Raw genomic sequence first — 15,903 nt, 5'->3', positions numbered from 1 at the left:
GCGCGCCCGAGCGGGCCACCCAGCAAAATTGCAGTCTGGCGCAGGCCAAGATGGTGACTGTGACATCACCAGGCAGTGACTATGCGCCATCACAAAATGGCAGCTGGCAGGAAAATAAATGGAAGCTGATGGGGGAGAGCATTTGGAGGGATACCAGACCGCTTATAAAAGTTCCTAACTATTCCTGGGCCACCGCAACCTATTTCCCAACTCGTATCAAGGCAGACAGGCTCTCAGGGCATCTGCTAGTATAAAGGTTCGACTCCCCATAATTGTTTCGCGGGCGGAAACGAAGAACAGGAAATGGGCGTCCCCGATTTCCCTGCTCAATCGTTCGGAAACAGAGGTTAAGAGATAGGGAAGAACGTCTTCATTCCTTCTCAAAACCGGAGGATGACCTGGTCATCCGCAGCGTGGTCCCAGTGGACCGGGGGACAATGGGTCACCAAGCGCTTGGATTTTTGGGTCCCAGTGGACCGGAAGACCCAAGTCCGGAACCCGCTAACCAAGGGAAGGAGGCAGTTTACCGGAATGAAGTGTTGCCAGCCAGCGCTGGCTGCGACAGAAGCACTGAGAAGCTGCTGGGAGCGTGGTGGAGCTGGGGCTCGTGGATGCCGGTGGCTGGTGTGGACGGCACTGGCGGCTGGCGCAGGTAGGATCAGTGGGGGTGCGCAGGCGGCATGGCTTGCCGGGCAGGCGGCGTGGAGACAAAATGGCTTCCAGGCACGCACCAGACGCTGAGGCTGGGCCCCGAGGAGCACCGCCAGTGAGCCTGGCTCGGGGCGGGTGGGGCAAACCGGCCAGAGGTCCCGGCGGTGACCGGAGAACCAAGCTGGAACGGTGCTTTAGGAGGTCCAAGCGGCAGGCAGAGGTCCTGGCCCGCGCAGGCAGTTGGCAGGCAGAGCAAGTGCCAAGCTGCCTGGCTCGGGCCGGAAAGATGGCCGCCGACTCCTAGGATTGGTTAGGAGTGGAAAGTGGGAGGGATTAAAGATTGTGAGGCCTCCAGTGAGGCCATGAGGTGGGAAGGGTTAAAGATGGCGAGGCCTCCAGTGAGGCCATGAGGTGGGAGGGGTTAAGGATGGCGAGGCCTCCAGTGAGGCCATGAGGGGAGGGGTTAAGGATGGCGAGGCCTCCAGTGAGGCCATGAGGTGGGAGGGGTTAAGGATGGCGAGGCCTCCAGTGAGGCCATGAGGTGGGAGGGGTTAAGGATGGAGAGGCCTCCAGTGAGGCCATGAGGTGGGAGGGGTTAAGGATGGCGAGGCCTCCAGTGAGGCCATGAGGTGGGAGGGGTTAAAGATGGTGGGGCCAAGATGGCGGCCCCCCAGTGATTCCACGTGTGCAAGATGGCGGGCCAAAGCTGGCGACCCCCCCCCCCAGTAATCCCATGTGGCTGCTTACCGGAATGGCCAGGCCCAGGCAGCAGGGGTGGGCAGGCACAGGGTGAAGGGCGCCAGGGCGCGAGTCCGAGTGGAGGAACCAGCTGGAGCGCGGGCTGGACTTGGCGGGCTGGGGGCTGTTTAGCAGAGTGGCGGCCGCCTAGATGGAGGAGGCAGGCGGCCCCGGCAGGCGGGTCTAAGCAACGCCAGGCGTGGAGAAGACATAGGTGCACGGCGTGGCGCAGTCCGCGGGCGGCGCGTTCCCATTCCAGCGGCGGGCGGCGTGGGCAGGCGGGAACGGCGGTTTTAGGAGGTCCAAGCGGCAGGCAGAGGTCCTGGCCCGTGCAGGAGGCCAGCAAGTAGAACGGGTGCCAGCATCACCCAAGGAGCCTGGCTCTGGGCGGGTGGAACTAGCAGCCTGGCGGCCGGTGGAGCCTGCACGCCCCAGCGGTGGTGGCCGCGGAAGATGGCCGCCGGCGCTCCGGAAGAGAGCACATGGGCGGGAAAAGATGGCCACTGGCTCTCAGCAGAGCGCGGGGCCGAAAAGATGGCTGCGGGCTCTCAGCAGAGCGCGGGGCTGAAAAGATGGCCGCGAGCTCTCAGCAGAGCTCGGGGCTGGAAAGATGGCCGTGAGCTCTCAGCAGAGCTCGTGGCTGGAAAGATGGCCGTGAGCTCTCAGCAGAGCCCGGGGCGGGAAGAAGGCCGCCGGCTCTCCCGGAGAGCGCGGGGCCGGAAAGACGGCCTTGAGCTCTCAGCAGAGCGCGGGGCCGAAAAGATGGCCGTGAGCTCTCAGCAGAGCTCGGGGCTGGAAAGATGGCCGCGGACTCTCAGCAGAGCCCGGGGCAGGAAGAAGGCCGCCGGCTCTCCCGGAGAGCGCGGGGCTGAAAAGATGGCTTACGGTCCGGGCAGGCACGGGGCAGCAGTGGCGGCAGTGGCGGGAGCAACGCCTGCAAGCGGAGCGCTGGTGTGGGACCTCACAGTCGAGCTGCTGGCGGGTCGGAGAGTCCGGGGCTCAAAAAGAGAGTAAAAATAAAAAGAGAAAACAGAAAAAAAAAAGGAAAAAAAATGGGGAGGGACCCAAGAGTTCTCCCGGTTCGGCACCAAATGATAAGTAAAATAAAAAATTAAATGCGAGTAAAATAAAAATAAGTGAGTACGGCGGAGTGTGAAAAACACGAGAGAGGTCCGGTACACGTGGCATGTAAAGTTTTAATGGCACGGCTCTCCCGGGGATCAGGGCGAGGCACCGTGGGGCCCGCGCGCCTGTCCGAAGCTTGAGGACGCGGGCTCTCCTTTTCAAGGTATGCATCTCGCGAGATGAGGGTTTACTCGCGGGAACGCCCAATTCTCGCGGGGGTTTCAGCCCCTCCCTTGCCCTGCAGAGGTCATGTGACACAAAGTCACATGAGTGCAGGACCCAACTTAACAGCCACCATGCCCGGCTTATATTTTTATTTAGAAACAGGGTCTCTTAAGCCAGAGAGGCTGGCTTCGAACCTGTGCAATCCTCCTGTCTCCGCCTCCCAAGGGCAGGGATTACAAGAGTGCGCCACCACGCCTGGCTTTATTTGTAATTTTGAAACAAGGTCTCACAAAGTTGCTGAGGCTACTGTACTTTTTTTTTTTTTTTTTTTTTGGTACTAAGGATAGAACCCAGGGGCATTCTACCTCTGAGCTACACCCCCAGCCCAATTTTTTATTCTTTTACTTTGAAACAGGGTCTCACTGAGTGGCAAAGGGCCTCACTAAGTAGCTGAATCAGTCTGCAAACTGCAAACCTCCCAAATGCTGGGATTACAAGCATGCACCACCATGCCTGGCTTACTAGTCTTAGTTTTTTGTTGTTGTTTGTTTTTGGTGGTACTGGGGATGGAACCTAGAGACATTCTACCTCTGCGCTATACCCCCAGCCCAATTTTTTATTCCTTATTTTTTGAAACAGGGTCTCACTGTTTTGCAAAGGGCTTCACTAAGTAGCTAAGGCTGGCTTCAAACCTGCGTGATCCTCCTGTCTCAGCCTACCAAATGCTGGGATTACAAGCGTGCACCACCATGCCCAGCTTTACTTATTTATTTATTTATTTATTTATTTATTTAGTGTGTCTGGGGGTGGAACCCAGAGGCATTCAACCTCCGAGCCAAATCTCCTGCCCTATTTTTTATCCTTTATTCTGAAACCAGGTCTCACTGAGTTGCAGAGGGTCTCACTAAGAAGCTGAGGCTGGACGCGAACCGCGATCTTTCGTTCTCAGCCTCCCGAATGCTGGGATTACAAGTGTGTGCCACCATGCCCAGCTTCAGCTTTATTTTTTAATTCTTTATTTTATTTTATTTTTGCGGGTGTGGGGATGGAACCCAGAGGCATTTGACCTTCGAGCTACATCCCCTGCCCTATTTTTTTATTCTTTATTTTGAAACAGGGTCTCACCAAGTTGCAGAGAGCCTCACTAAGTAGCTGAGGCTGTCTGTGAACCATGATCCTCCAGTCTCAGCCTCCCCCGTGCGCCACCATGCCCAGCTTATTCTTTATTTTGAAACGGTCTCACTGAGTTGCAAAGGGCCTCACTAAGTGAGGCCATCTGAGAACCAAGATCCTGTCTCAGCCTCCCTCCTAAACGCTGAGATTACACGCTTAAGCCATCAGCACAGCTCTAGTCTTAGTTCTTTGATCTCTCTGATCTTCCTTCTCAGCCTCCCAAGTACTGGGATTATAGGTGTGGGATTATAGGTGTGCACCACTGCTCCAGGCAACCCAGGGACTTTCTCCCTCTGAGCTACACCCTTAGCCCTTTTTTTCCCTCTTTCTTCCTCCCTCCCTTTCTTCCTTCTTCCCTTTCTTTTTTATTTTGTAGAACTGGGGGTTAAACCCATGGGCATTCTATGTCCTAGCTACACCCCAACCCTATTTTTTTTTTTTGTAGGTCTGGGGATGGAACCCAGGGGCATTCATCCTCCAAACTACACCTCCTGCCCTATTTTTTATTCTTTATTTTGAAATAGGATTTCACAAAATTGCTGAGAGCCAGCCAGGTGTGGAGGTGCACTCTTGTAATACTAGTACTTGAAAGGCTGAGAGAGATGGGAGGATTGTAGGATTTCTGGCCAGCCTTAGCCATTTGGTGAGACCCTCTTCAACTTGGTAAAACTATGTTTGAAAATAAAATAATAAAATAGCTGGGTGTGGTGGTGCATGCTTGTAATCCCAGTACTTACAAGGCTGAGATAGAGGATCGTGGTTTGCTGACAGCATCAACTACTTAGTGAAGCTTGCAACTTAGAGAGAACTAGTTTCAAGATAAAGAATAAAGAACTGGGCGTGAGTCGGGCGTGGTGGTGCAAGTTTGTAATCCCTGCATTTGGGAGGTTGAGACAGGAGATCACAGTTCACTGGGATCCTCAGCTACTTAGTGAGGCCCTTTGCAACTCAGTGAGACCCTGTTTCAAAAAATAAAGAATAAAAAATAGGGCAGGGTTGTAGCTCAAAGGTCGAATGCCCCTGGGTTCCATCCCCAGACCCCCCCCCCCCCACACACACACAAAAAACAACTAACCGGGTGTGGTGGCCCAAGCCTTCGGTAATCCCAGCATTCGGGAGGCTGAGGATCATGGTTCGTGGACAACCTCAGCTACTTAGTGTGGCCCTCCTCAATTTAGTGAGACTCTGTTCCAAATTAAAGAATAAAAAATAGGTTAGGGGGTGTAGCTCGAAGGTCAAATGTCCCTGGGTTCCATCCTCAGACCCACATGCACACAAAAAATAAAGAATAAAGAAATAGGGTTGGCAGTATAGCTCGGAGGTAGAATGCCCCTGGGTTCAATCCCCAGAACAGAAAAAGAAGAAGAAGAAGAAAATAGGGCTGGCAGTGTAACTTATATGTAGAATGCTTCTGGGTTCCATCCCCAGTACCACATCCACACACCAACAAATAAAAAAATAAAAAAAATGACTATGGACCTCATTAAGTTGCTGCTGCTGGTCTTGAAACTGTGATGCTCCTGTCTCAGCCTTCCAAATACTAGGGTTACAGGTGTGTGCACCATTACGCCCAGCTCCCGTGTGTACTTTATTATTATTATTATTATTATTATTATTATATTTATTTATTTATTTATTTTTGTACTGGGGATGAAACCTAGAACACAGAAACATTCTACTTCTGAGCTATACCTCCCAGCCTTATTTTTAATCCTTTTAATTTTTTTGGTGGTGCTGGGGGTGGAACCCAGGGCCTTTTTCTACCTACAGGCTACACTCTCAGACCTATTTTATACTTTATTTGGAAACAGGCTCTCACTAAGTTGCTGAGAGCCTCACTAAGTAGCTGAGGCTGGCTTCGAACCTGTGTGATCCTCCTGTCTCAGCTCCCATGTGCTAGGATTACAAGCGTGCGCCACCACAACAGGTTTGTCCTTTTATTTCTTGAAACAGGGTCTCACTAAGTTGTAGAGAGCCTCACTAAGTAGCTGAGGCTGTCCACAAACCTCCAATCCTCCTGTCTCAGCCTCCCAAGTACTGGGATTACAAGGATGGGCCACCAGCCTGGCTTCCAGGTGCACTTTATTATGATTGTTTCCCTAGAGCTCAGCAAAGTACTCCCTGCCTAAAGTTCATAAATGTCCCCTGAACGGAATGGTCTTTTTGTATCTTCAGGTGCTGCAGGGATACCTGTAACAGGCTCTGGATACACTGGTTCCTGAGATCCTAGGAAAGATGCTTCTCCCAGAGCCCTCCGTCCGCTCTCCTTCTCTGGCAGTCTTGGAGGAGGACTGGGAGGTAATGGTTTGTCACATAGCAACAATAGTAAAGAATGAGCTGCTGCCGAAGAAAGCAGACGCTCGCCTGCCGTGGAGAGCAGCGCTGAGCTATTTTGAGATTCTTTAGGTAGAGTCACAGTCTGATAGGTCCGCACATCGTGGCTATAGTTACCACGCACGGCTTCCGCTTAGGGGCTACAAGGCATGGAAAAACATCTTATTTGTGTATCTGCCTCTTTTACCATCCTTTCGAGCAGCCTTTTTGAGTATAAAGGAGCAAGTTTAGGTCATGAGTTTCTTATTTTCAACTCAGATTTGTATTTGCAATAGTTTGCATATTTCATTATTCTACCAAGATCACATACACATGTATTAATTTATAGATAAGATGTTCCAAACAAAATAAAAGACCTAGGTCACAGCCCAATCTTCTCAGCATGGCACCCATGGTCCTGTGTGGCCTGGTTATGCCCAAGGTCGGTGCCCTCCCTCGCCTGGCATACTCAGGGCAAGGTACTGTAGGGTACCTGGAAATGCTCAGGACATATGAGTCCATAGCGCCCAGCAAGTGTTGGGCACAGAGAAGATGCTTAACGAAGTATGCAGAGTGCCAGTTCCTTGTTGACCTCAGGTTCTGCTCGCCCACTTCGGTCCTGATGGTGGGACTTCACGCCTAACAAGATGGAAGATGAGTTATTTTTCTTTGAGGCCACTGCTGGGAATTGAACCCAGAGCCATAGTACCTCTGAGCTTCATCCCCAGCAGCTCTTAGTTTTTTTTTTTTTTTTTTAATAAATTAATTGTGGTACTGGAGATAAAACCCAGCAGTATTCTGTCTCTGGGCTATACCCCTAGCCCTATTTTATTTTTTATTTGAAACAGGCTCTTGCTAAGTTGCTGAAAGTCTTGTGAAGTTGCTGAGGCTGTCCTCAAACCTGCAATCCTCCTGTCTCAGACTGCCAAGTACTGAGATTACAGGCATCTGTCACCTGGAATTTTTTTTTTTTTTTCGGTAATGGGGATGGAACCCAGGGGCATTCTACCTCTGAGCTAGAACCCTAGCTCTAGTTTGTTTGTTTGTTTGTTTGTTCCTTTCTTTATTCCCTCCTTCGTTCCTCCCTCCCTCCTTTCCTTCCTTCCTTTTTTTTTTTCTTTTGTAGTACTGGGGATGGAACCCAGTGTCATTCTATCTCTGAGATACACCCCTAGTGCTAGTTTTTATTCTTTTTTTTTTTTTTTTTTTTTTTGGTGGTACTGGGGATGGAACCCAGGGGCATTCTACCTCCAAGCTACACCAGCAGCCCTAGCTTTTATTCTTTATTTTATTTATTTATTTATTGGTGGTACTTGGGGTGGAACCCAGAGGTTTTCTACCTCTGGGCTATACTCCCAGAACTATTTTTTTATATTTTATTTGGAAACAGGGTCTCACTAAGTTGCTGAGAGCCTCACTAAGTAGCTGAGGCCGGCTTCAAACCTGTACGATCCTCCTGTCTCAGCCTCCCAAGCACAGGGATTACAAGCGTGCGCCACCATGCCCGGCTTATTCTTTATTTTGAAGCAGGTTCTCACAGAGTTGCAAAGGACCTCACTAAGAAGTAGCTGAGGCTATACTCGAATCACGATCCTCCTGTCTCAGCCTCCCAAATGCTGGGATTACAAGCATGTGCCACCATGCCCAGCTTTATTTTTTATTTTATTTTTATTTTTTTATTTTTTGGTGGTACTGGGGATGGAACCCAGGGGCCTTCTACCTCCGGGCTACACTCCCAGACCTATTTTATATTTGTATTTGGAAACAGGGTCCTTTAAGTCAGTGCAGCTGGCTTCAAACCTGCGCGATCCTCCTGTCTCAGCCTCCCAAGCATGGGGATTACAAGCGTGCGCCACCACGCCCGGCTTTTATTCTTTATTTTGAAACAGGGTCTCACTGAGTTGCAAAGAGCCTCACTAAGTAGCTTACTGTGAGCCTGTGATCTTCCTGTCTCAGCTTCCCAAGTACTGGGATTGCATGGATGCCCCACAACTCCCAGCTATGGCAATTTTAAAAAATTTTGAAAGTGTCTTCCTGATTGCTGAGTATCAGGAAGTTGCTGAGCTGGCCTTAGACCTCCAATCTCCTGTCTCAGCCTCCCAAGTACTGTGCTACCAAGCCCTGCATGCAAGGTGATGAGTTCTTCAGTTGCTTTTGCAGGTTTGAAACTCTGTGTTCTAATTTATAGTAAAGATATTGCCTGTATGAAGATTCCTCAAGCGTCTAGAAATTAAGCTGAGACAAGAGGATATCCTCAGCAAGCAGTGAGACTCTCATCAATTTAGTGAAAGACTAAGTGAGACTTTGTTTCAAAAATAAAAGTAAGCTGGGGCCTGGCATGGTGGCACATTTGGGAGGCTGAGACAGGAGGATCTTAGTTAAAGGACAGCCTCAGCTACTACTTAGTGAGGCCCTTTGCAACTCAGTGAGACCCTGCTTCAAAATAAAGAATAAAAAATAGGGCTGGGGTTGTAGCTCAGAGGTAGAATGCCCTTTGTTTCCATCCCCAGTAACACACACACACACACACACACACACACACACACACACACACACACACACACTGGCTGGGCGTGGTGGCGCATGCTTGTAATTCCAGCCCTTGGGAGGCTGAGACAGTAGGATTGCACAGGTTCGAAACCAGCCTCAGCTACTTGGTGAGGCTCTCAGTGACTTAGTGAGACCCTTTTTCCAAATAAAGTAAAAAATAGGTCTGGGAGTATAGCCAGGAGGTAGAAAAGCCCCTGGGTTCTACCCCCAGTACAACAAACAAACAAACAAACAAACAAACAAGCTGGGCATGGTGGTCCACACTTGTAATACCAGAATTTAGGAGGCTATGACAGGAGGATACAGGTTCGAGGACAGCCTCAGCTACTTAGTGAGGCCCTTTGCAACTCAGTGAGACCCTGTTTCAAAATAAAGAATAAAAAAAATAGGGCAGGGGTGTAGCTCGGAGGTCGAATGCCCCTGGGTTCTGTCCACAGACTCGCAAAAAAAAAAAAGGCTGGAGGTATAACTTGGAGGTAGAGTGCCCCTGGGTTCCATCCCCAGTACCGCAAAAATAAATAAATAAATAAATAAATAAATAAATAAATAAATAAATAAATTGGGCTGGGAGTGTAGCTAAGAAGTAGAATGGCCCTGGGTTACCCCCTACACACACACACACACACACACACACACACACACACACACACACACACACAGGGGTCTAGTGATTCAGATGACCTGAGCTCAATTCCTTCCTATGCCTCGGTTGTTTGTGGTCTCATGAAGTACATCTTACTTGCTTTAGAGTTCCGGTTTCCAAATCATTACAGAGTAGAAACACTTATTTGGTATACCTATAATGAATCCGGGTCAAAATATGTGAGATTCTAGGGAAGAGTGCGGTTGATTGGTACCTGGAAGGACAGGTGAGATAGACCATGTCCTTTCCAGGGCCTCAAAGTCCTTGTTGCTGTAATAGAATAAATGAAGCTGGCCAGGGGGATCCACTGCCCTAGAGTACATTAAAAAATCAATGGCATCTCTTCATTTGTTTAAAAAGTTGAGTCCTAGACAAGTGTGCTGGTACATGCTTATAATCCCAGTACTTGGGAGCCTGAGACAGGAGGATCACAGGTTTATGGCCGGCCTCAGCTACTTAGTGAGGCCCTCTGCAACTTAGTGAGACCCTGTATCAAAATAAAGGATAAAAAATAGGCCTGAGAGTCGAGCGTGGTGGCGCACGCTTGTAATCCCCATGTTTGGGAGGCTGAGACAGGAGGGTCGCAAAGGTTCGAAGCCAGCCTCAGCTACTAAGTGAGGCTCTCAGCAACTTAGTGAGACCCTGTTTCCAAATAAAGTATAAAATAGGTCTGGAGTGTAGCCCAGAGGTAGAAAAGCCCCTGGGTTCCACCCCCAGTATCACCAAAAAAAAAAAAAAAAAAAAAGAAAAAAAAAATAGGCCTGAGGGTGGAACTCAGAGATAGAATTTCCCTGAGTTCCATCCCCAGTACCACACACACACACACACAAAGAAATAAAATCTGGTTAGGGGTGTAGCTGGAAGGTATGGCTCTGGATTCAATCCCCAGTAACAAAAAATAAAAAATAAAAAATAAATTAAAAAGGGCTTTAGACACACTAAGCAAGGGCTTTGCCACTGAGTTACAGCCCCAGCCCTCAAAATATTTTAATGGAATTTGGTAAAATACATATAATAATTACCATCTCAACTATTTATGTGTGTTTGTGGTATCAGGGATGGAACCCAGGAGCATTCTACCTCTGAACTATACCCCCAGCCCTATTTTATTCTTTTCTTTTGAAACAGGTTCTCACTAAATTGCAGAGGGCCTCACTAAATTGCTAAGGTTGGCCACAAACCTGTAATCCTCCTGTCTCAGCCTCCCAAACTCTGGATTCCATGCTTGGCTACCATCTCAACCATTTTTAAGTGCAAAGTTCAGTGGCATTAAGTATATTCACACCATGGTCACTACATATCTCTAGAACTTTCTCAGCTTCAGAAAGGGAAACTGTTCCTATTAAATAATAAGTCCCCATTCTCCTTCCCTCTGTCCCCTGGTAACACCGTTCTACTTTGTGTCTCTAGGACATGGACTAATCTCCAACCTCCTCTGTGCAGACTCATATCTATCACGTTCTGTTTGTTTTTAATCATCCATCTGTTAGCTTGTTTCCTTGGTTGGGAGGGAGGCCACAGCAGCGCTCTAGGAAATATTCTCATGATGCTGTAGAAAACATTCTCATAAACATCTTTGTGCCCATGTAGGATGTCTCCCATGGATCTACCTCCGGGCTATACTCCTAGACCTATTTTATACTTTATTTGGAAACAGGGTCTCACTAAGTTGCTGAGAGCCTCACTAAGTAGCTGAGGCTGGCTTCGAACCTGTGTGATCCTCCTGTCTCAGCCTCCCAAGAACAGGGATTACAGGTACGCGCCACCATGCCGGGCTTTGGATCCTGAGATTTTTTTGTGAGGGGGGTTGGGGATGGAACCCAGAGGCATTCGACCTCCAAGCTACACCCCCTGCCCTATTTTTTATTCTTTATTTTGAGACAGGGTCTCACTAAGTTGTTGAGGGCCTCACTAAGTAGCTGAAGCTCTCTGTGAACAGCGATCCTATAGTCTCAGCCTCTCGAATGCTGGGATTACAAGTGTATGCCACCACACATGGCTCTGGATCCTGGGATTTTCAAAGACTGTAAACATTTGGTATGAATCTAAAAGTTTGTACCATGCCCTATTTCCACTAAGAGTGTATTGTGTGTGCAAGATCTGATTCTCCATATCCTGTCAACATTGGCAATGCATTTTTTTTTTTCGAGTCTGGGGATGATACCCAGGGGCATTTGACCTCCGAGCTACACCCCCTGCCCTATTTTTTTATTCTTTATTTTGAAACCGGGTCTCACTGAGTTGCAGAGGGCCTCACTAAGTAGTTGATGATGTCTGCTAGCCGTGATCCTCTGGTCTCAGCCTCCCGAATGCTGGGATTACAAGCGTGCGCCACTATGCCTGGTTTACCTTATTTTATCTTTTATATTGAAACAGGGCCTCAATAATTTTCTGATTGCTTCACTAAATTGCTGAAGCCAGCTTTGAACTGCTATCTTTCTGTAATTGGATTATAGGTATGTACCACCATGCCCGGCTGGCATTCTACCTGTGAGCTACATCCCCAACCTTTTTTTTTTATCTTGAATCAGGGTATTGCTAAGCCAGGTATGGTGGTGCATGCTTGTAATCCCAGTACTTGGGAGGCTGAAATAGGAGGATCTGGGTTTGCTGCCAGCCTCAGCTATTAGTGAGGCCCTCCAAACTTAGTGAGACCCCGTTTCCAAATAAAGAATACAAAATTGGGTTGCAGGTGTAGAGTGGAGGTAGAATGTTCTTGGGTTCAATGCCCAACACCAGAACAAAAAAAGAAAGAAGGAAAGAAAGAAAGTCAGGCTGGGAAAATCAGGCTGGTACTGGGGATGGAACTCAGGTGCATGCTACCTCCAAGATACACCCACAGCCCTAGTTTTTATTATATTGAAACACGGTCTCACTGAGTTGCACAGAGCCTCACTAAGTAGCTGAGGCTGGCTGGCAACCCAGATCCTCCTGTCTCAGCCTCCTAAATGCTGGGATTACAAGTATTGCTAAGTCATTAAGGGTTTGGCCAAGTTACTGAGGCTGGCCTTGAGCCTGTAATCCTCCTTTTTCAGCCTCTAAGAACTGAGATTACAGGTGTGTGTGTGTGTGTGTGTGTGTGTGTGTGTGTGTGTGTGATCATGCCTGGATCCAAGAACATATTTTATTACGTGTGACATACATAAAAACATGTCCCTGAAAACACAACATTTTGCAAGTATAAATCAATAATTTATTATCAGGGAAGTGCAGCCACTTTTACAACTTTGTCCATGTTCGCTTTTGTAGGAGCAGTGCTAGGGCACAAACCAGTGTCCCTGGAAGTGCTATAGAAGTCCTTTTTTTTTTAAATGGGTGTGAAGATGGAACCCAGAGGCATTTGACCTCCGAGCCACACCCTTTGCTCTATTTTTAATTTTTTCTTTTGAGACAGGGTGTCACTGAGTTGCAAAGGGCCTCACTAAGTAGCTGAGGCTGTCCGTGAACCATGATCCTCCAGTCTCAGCCTCCTGAATGCTGGGATTACAAGCGTGATACATGCCTGGCTGTCCTTAATTTTTGTGAGCAAGTTGGTAATATTCCTACCTGGCTCAAAATCCATTTGACTAGGAAGATAACCTTAGGAAGTAGAATCTGTGTGAAGGAAAAGGACTGGTGTATTTGTCATCTTTCTCGCAGTCATAAGCTAAAGCTCTGACCACATAACTTAAAGATTTATTTTCTTATGGTTTTAGGCTCAGTCCATGTGAGGCCGGGGACCCAGGATCTCAGGGCATGGCGGTTGGAGGCAGAGGGAGAGCACATGGGCTGTGCTCTTTACATCATGGAGGATGAAATGAGAGAGAAAGGGGGTATTTGTAAATTGTCATATTTATTTATTTGTTTATTTTTGCAGGTCTGGGGATGGAACCCAAGGGCATCAACCTCCGAGCTACACCCCTGCCCTATATTTTATTATTTATTTATTTATTTATTTATTTATTTATTTTTGGTGGTTCTGGGGTTCCTGAAAGCCCTTCTACCTCCGGGCTACACTCCCAGACTTATTTTTACATTTTTATTTGAAAACAGGGTCTCCTAAGCCTGCGCACGCGGCTGGCTTCGAACCTGCGCGATCCTCCTGTCTCTACCTCCCAAGCGCGGGGATTACAAGTGTGAGCCACCACGCCTGGCTTACTATTTATTTTGAAACAGGGTCTCACTAAGTTGTGGAGGGCTTCACGAAGTAGCTGAGGCTGTCTGGGAATTGCCATCCTCCTGTCTCAGCCTCCGGAATGCTGGGATTACAAGCATGCGCCACCATGCCCAGCATCATGTTTAATCCTTATAACAAAGTACATATGGTTTGGTGCATACACATACACTCAAGAGTGAGCAGGAAGAGGAACCCTTTATATACTCTCCAAGGCCACAGCCTCAGGGACCACTGTACAGATATCACTCAGGTATATCCATTTTAATAGCTGAGGCTGTCTGGGAATTATGATCCTCCAGTCTCAGCCTCCTGAATGCTGGGATTACAAGGGTGCGCCACTACACCTGGCTACAGCTACTTCTTAAACCTAGTCTAAGCTATTCTTTTCCCCGGAGTCAGAAACTTGTCAAAAATTGGGCAAGTAACCACTCATAAAGAAAATATAGGAAAAAGTGGGTGTGGTGGAACATACTTTTATTCCCAGTACTTGGGAGACTGAGACAGAAGGATCACAGGTTCTTGGCCAGCCTCAGCTACTTAGTGAGGCCCTTTGCAATTTAGTGAGAACCTGTTTCAAAATAAAGAACAAAAACATTAGGGATGGGGGGTAGCTTGGAGGTAGAATGCCCCTGGGTTCCATCCCTGGTGGCCCCCCAAAAAAAGAAAAAAAAGGCCAGGGTTCTAGGTGTCGTTCACATTTCTTCCTTTGTCCACCTCACTGTGAATGAACTATTAAAAATAACTGAATAATTCATTACTGAAGGTGCATCTTGTCTTTCTCGCTCCATGTGAATGCATCCCAAAAGAGCTTTAAAATAAAGAACTACTGTCCTTTTCATTCTTTTTTTTTGGTGGTACTGGGGATGGAACCCAGGGGCCTTCTACCTCCGGGTTACACTCCCAAACTTATTTTATATTTTATTTGGAAACAGGGTCTTGCTAAGTTGCTGAGAGCCTCACTAAGTAGCTGAGGCTGGCTTCAAACCTGAGCTACCCTCCTGTCTCAGCCTCCCAAGCACTGGCAAGGGTGGGCCACCACGCCCAGCTGAACTAGTGTCCTTTTCAATTGGCCCTGCTTTTCTACTGCAGTTTGGGTGAACTAGGTTTGAACATCATATGACAGAATTTGCCTTTCTGGGCAACGCAAGATCTTTACTCCTAGGTTCGTAAGTCAGTTATTCTCTTCATCATTCATCTAGAAAACAAAGAGCAAGCCAGGCTTGGTGGTGGTATATGCCTGTAATCCCAGGACAGGGCGCTGAGACAGGAGGATTGCAGTTTCAAGGCCAGCCCCAGCAATGGAGCAAGACCCTGTTTCAAAGTAAAAGGTCAGTAGGCTGGGGGTGTAGCTTGGAGGTAGACTAGCCCTGGTTCAATCCCTAGTACCAAAAAGGAAAAAACAAAAACCAAAGTAGGTCCGGCAACCTGCAAACACCAGCTAAGGAGCATCAAACTGAAATATGAGAAAAAGCTTTTAGCTGCCTTGATAGATAGTAGTTAGGGCTTCCTTGGGGACCACTTAAAACCTTGCCACCTTCTCCAGAAAGTTTACCTGCGGCCAAACACATGGGACTCCCAGAATGCAAAGGAATGTAAAAGCTGTTCTTTGCTGCTGGTTGCAGAGCCATGTTGTCCCCCATGTCAATCTCTAAGCATTTCTTCTGTGTGATAAAAATTTTGCTTTTTTCCATAGTTACATTTTAGCCTCTACCTAACTTGGTCTTTTATTATACTGGTCTACTGGGGATAGGTGAAAATAAATCCCCTGAAATGTCTTGAGAAATATTTCAAGGTGTCTTTGATGAGACACTACCTGGTAGGGATGTGTGCACACGTGGTGGGCAAGAAACTAATTTGCATCTTGCTGTAAAACATTGTCACACTGCTGTGACTTTTGTAATAAAGTATTAGCCCAGCATGGTGGTGCACACCTGTAATTCCAGTATTTAGGAGGCTGAGACAGGAGGATTGCAGGTTTTTTTTTGTGTGTGTGTGTGGTACTGGGGGTGGAACCCAGAGGATTTCTACCTCCGGGCTATACTCCCAGACCTTTTTTATATTTTATTTGGAAACAGGGTCTCACTAAGTTGCTGAGAGCCTCACTAAGTAGCTGAGGCTGGCTTCGAACCCGTGTGATCCTCCTGTCTCAGCCTCCCAAGCGCGGGGATTACAAGCGTGCGCCACCACGCCCGGCATGGATTGCAGGTTTGAGGCCAGCCTCAGCAACGTAGGAAGACTCAGCAAATTAGCGATATCCTGTTTCAAAAATAAAATAGGGAAAGGGGTGTAGAGCAGAGGTAGAATGCCCCTGGGTTCAGTCCTCAGTACCATACACGCAAAAGAAGCAATAAGTACAAAAAAAGTAATAAAACGCTCGTTTGCAAAAATT

The sequence above is a fragment of the Muscardinus avellanarius genome (assembly GCF_963383645.1).
Source record: "Muscardinus avellanarius genome assembly, chromosome: 11".
Lineage (NCBI taxonomy): Eukaryota > Metazoa > Chordata > Mammalia > Rodentia > Gliridae > Muscardinus > Muscardinus avellanarius.
Note: the sequence above shows the minus strand (reverse complement) of the source record.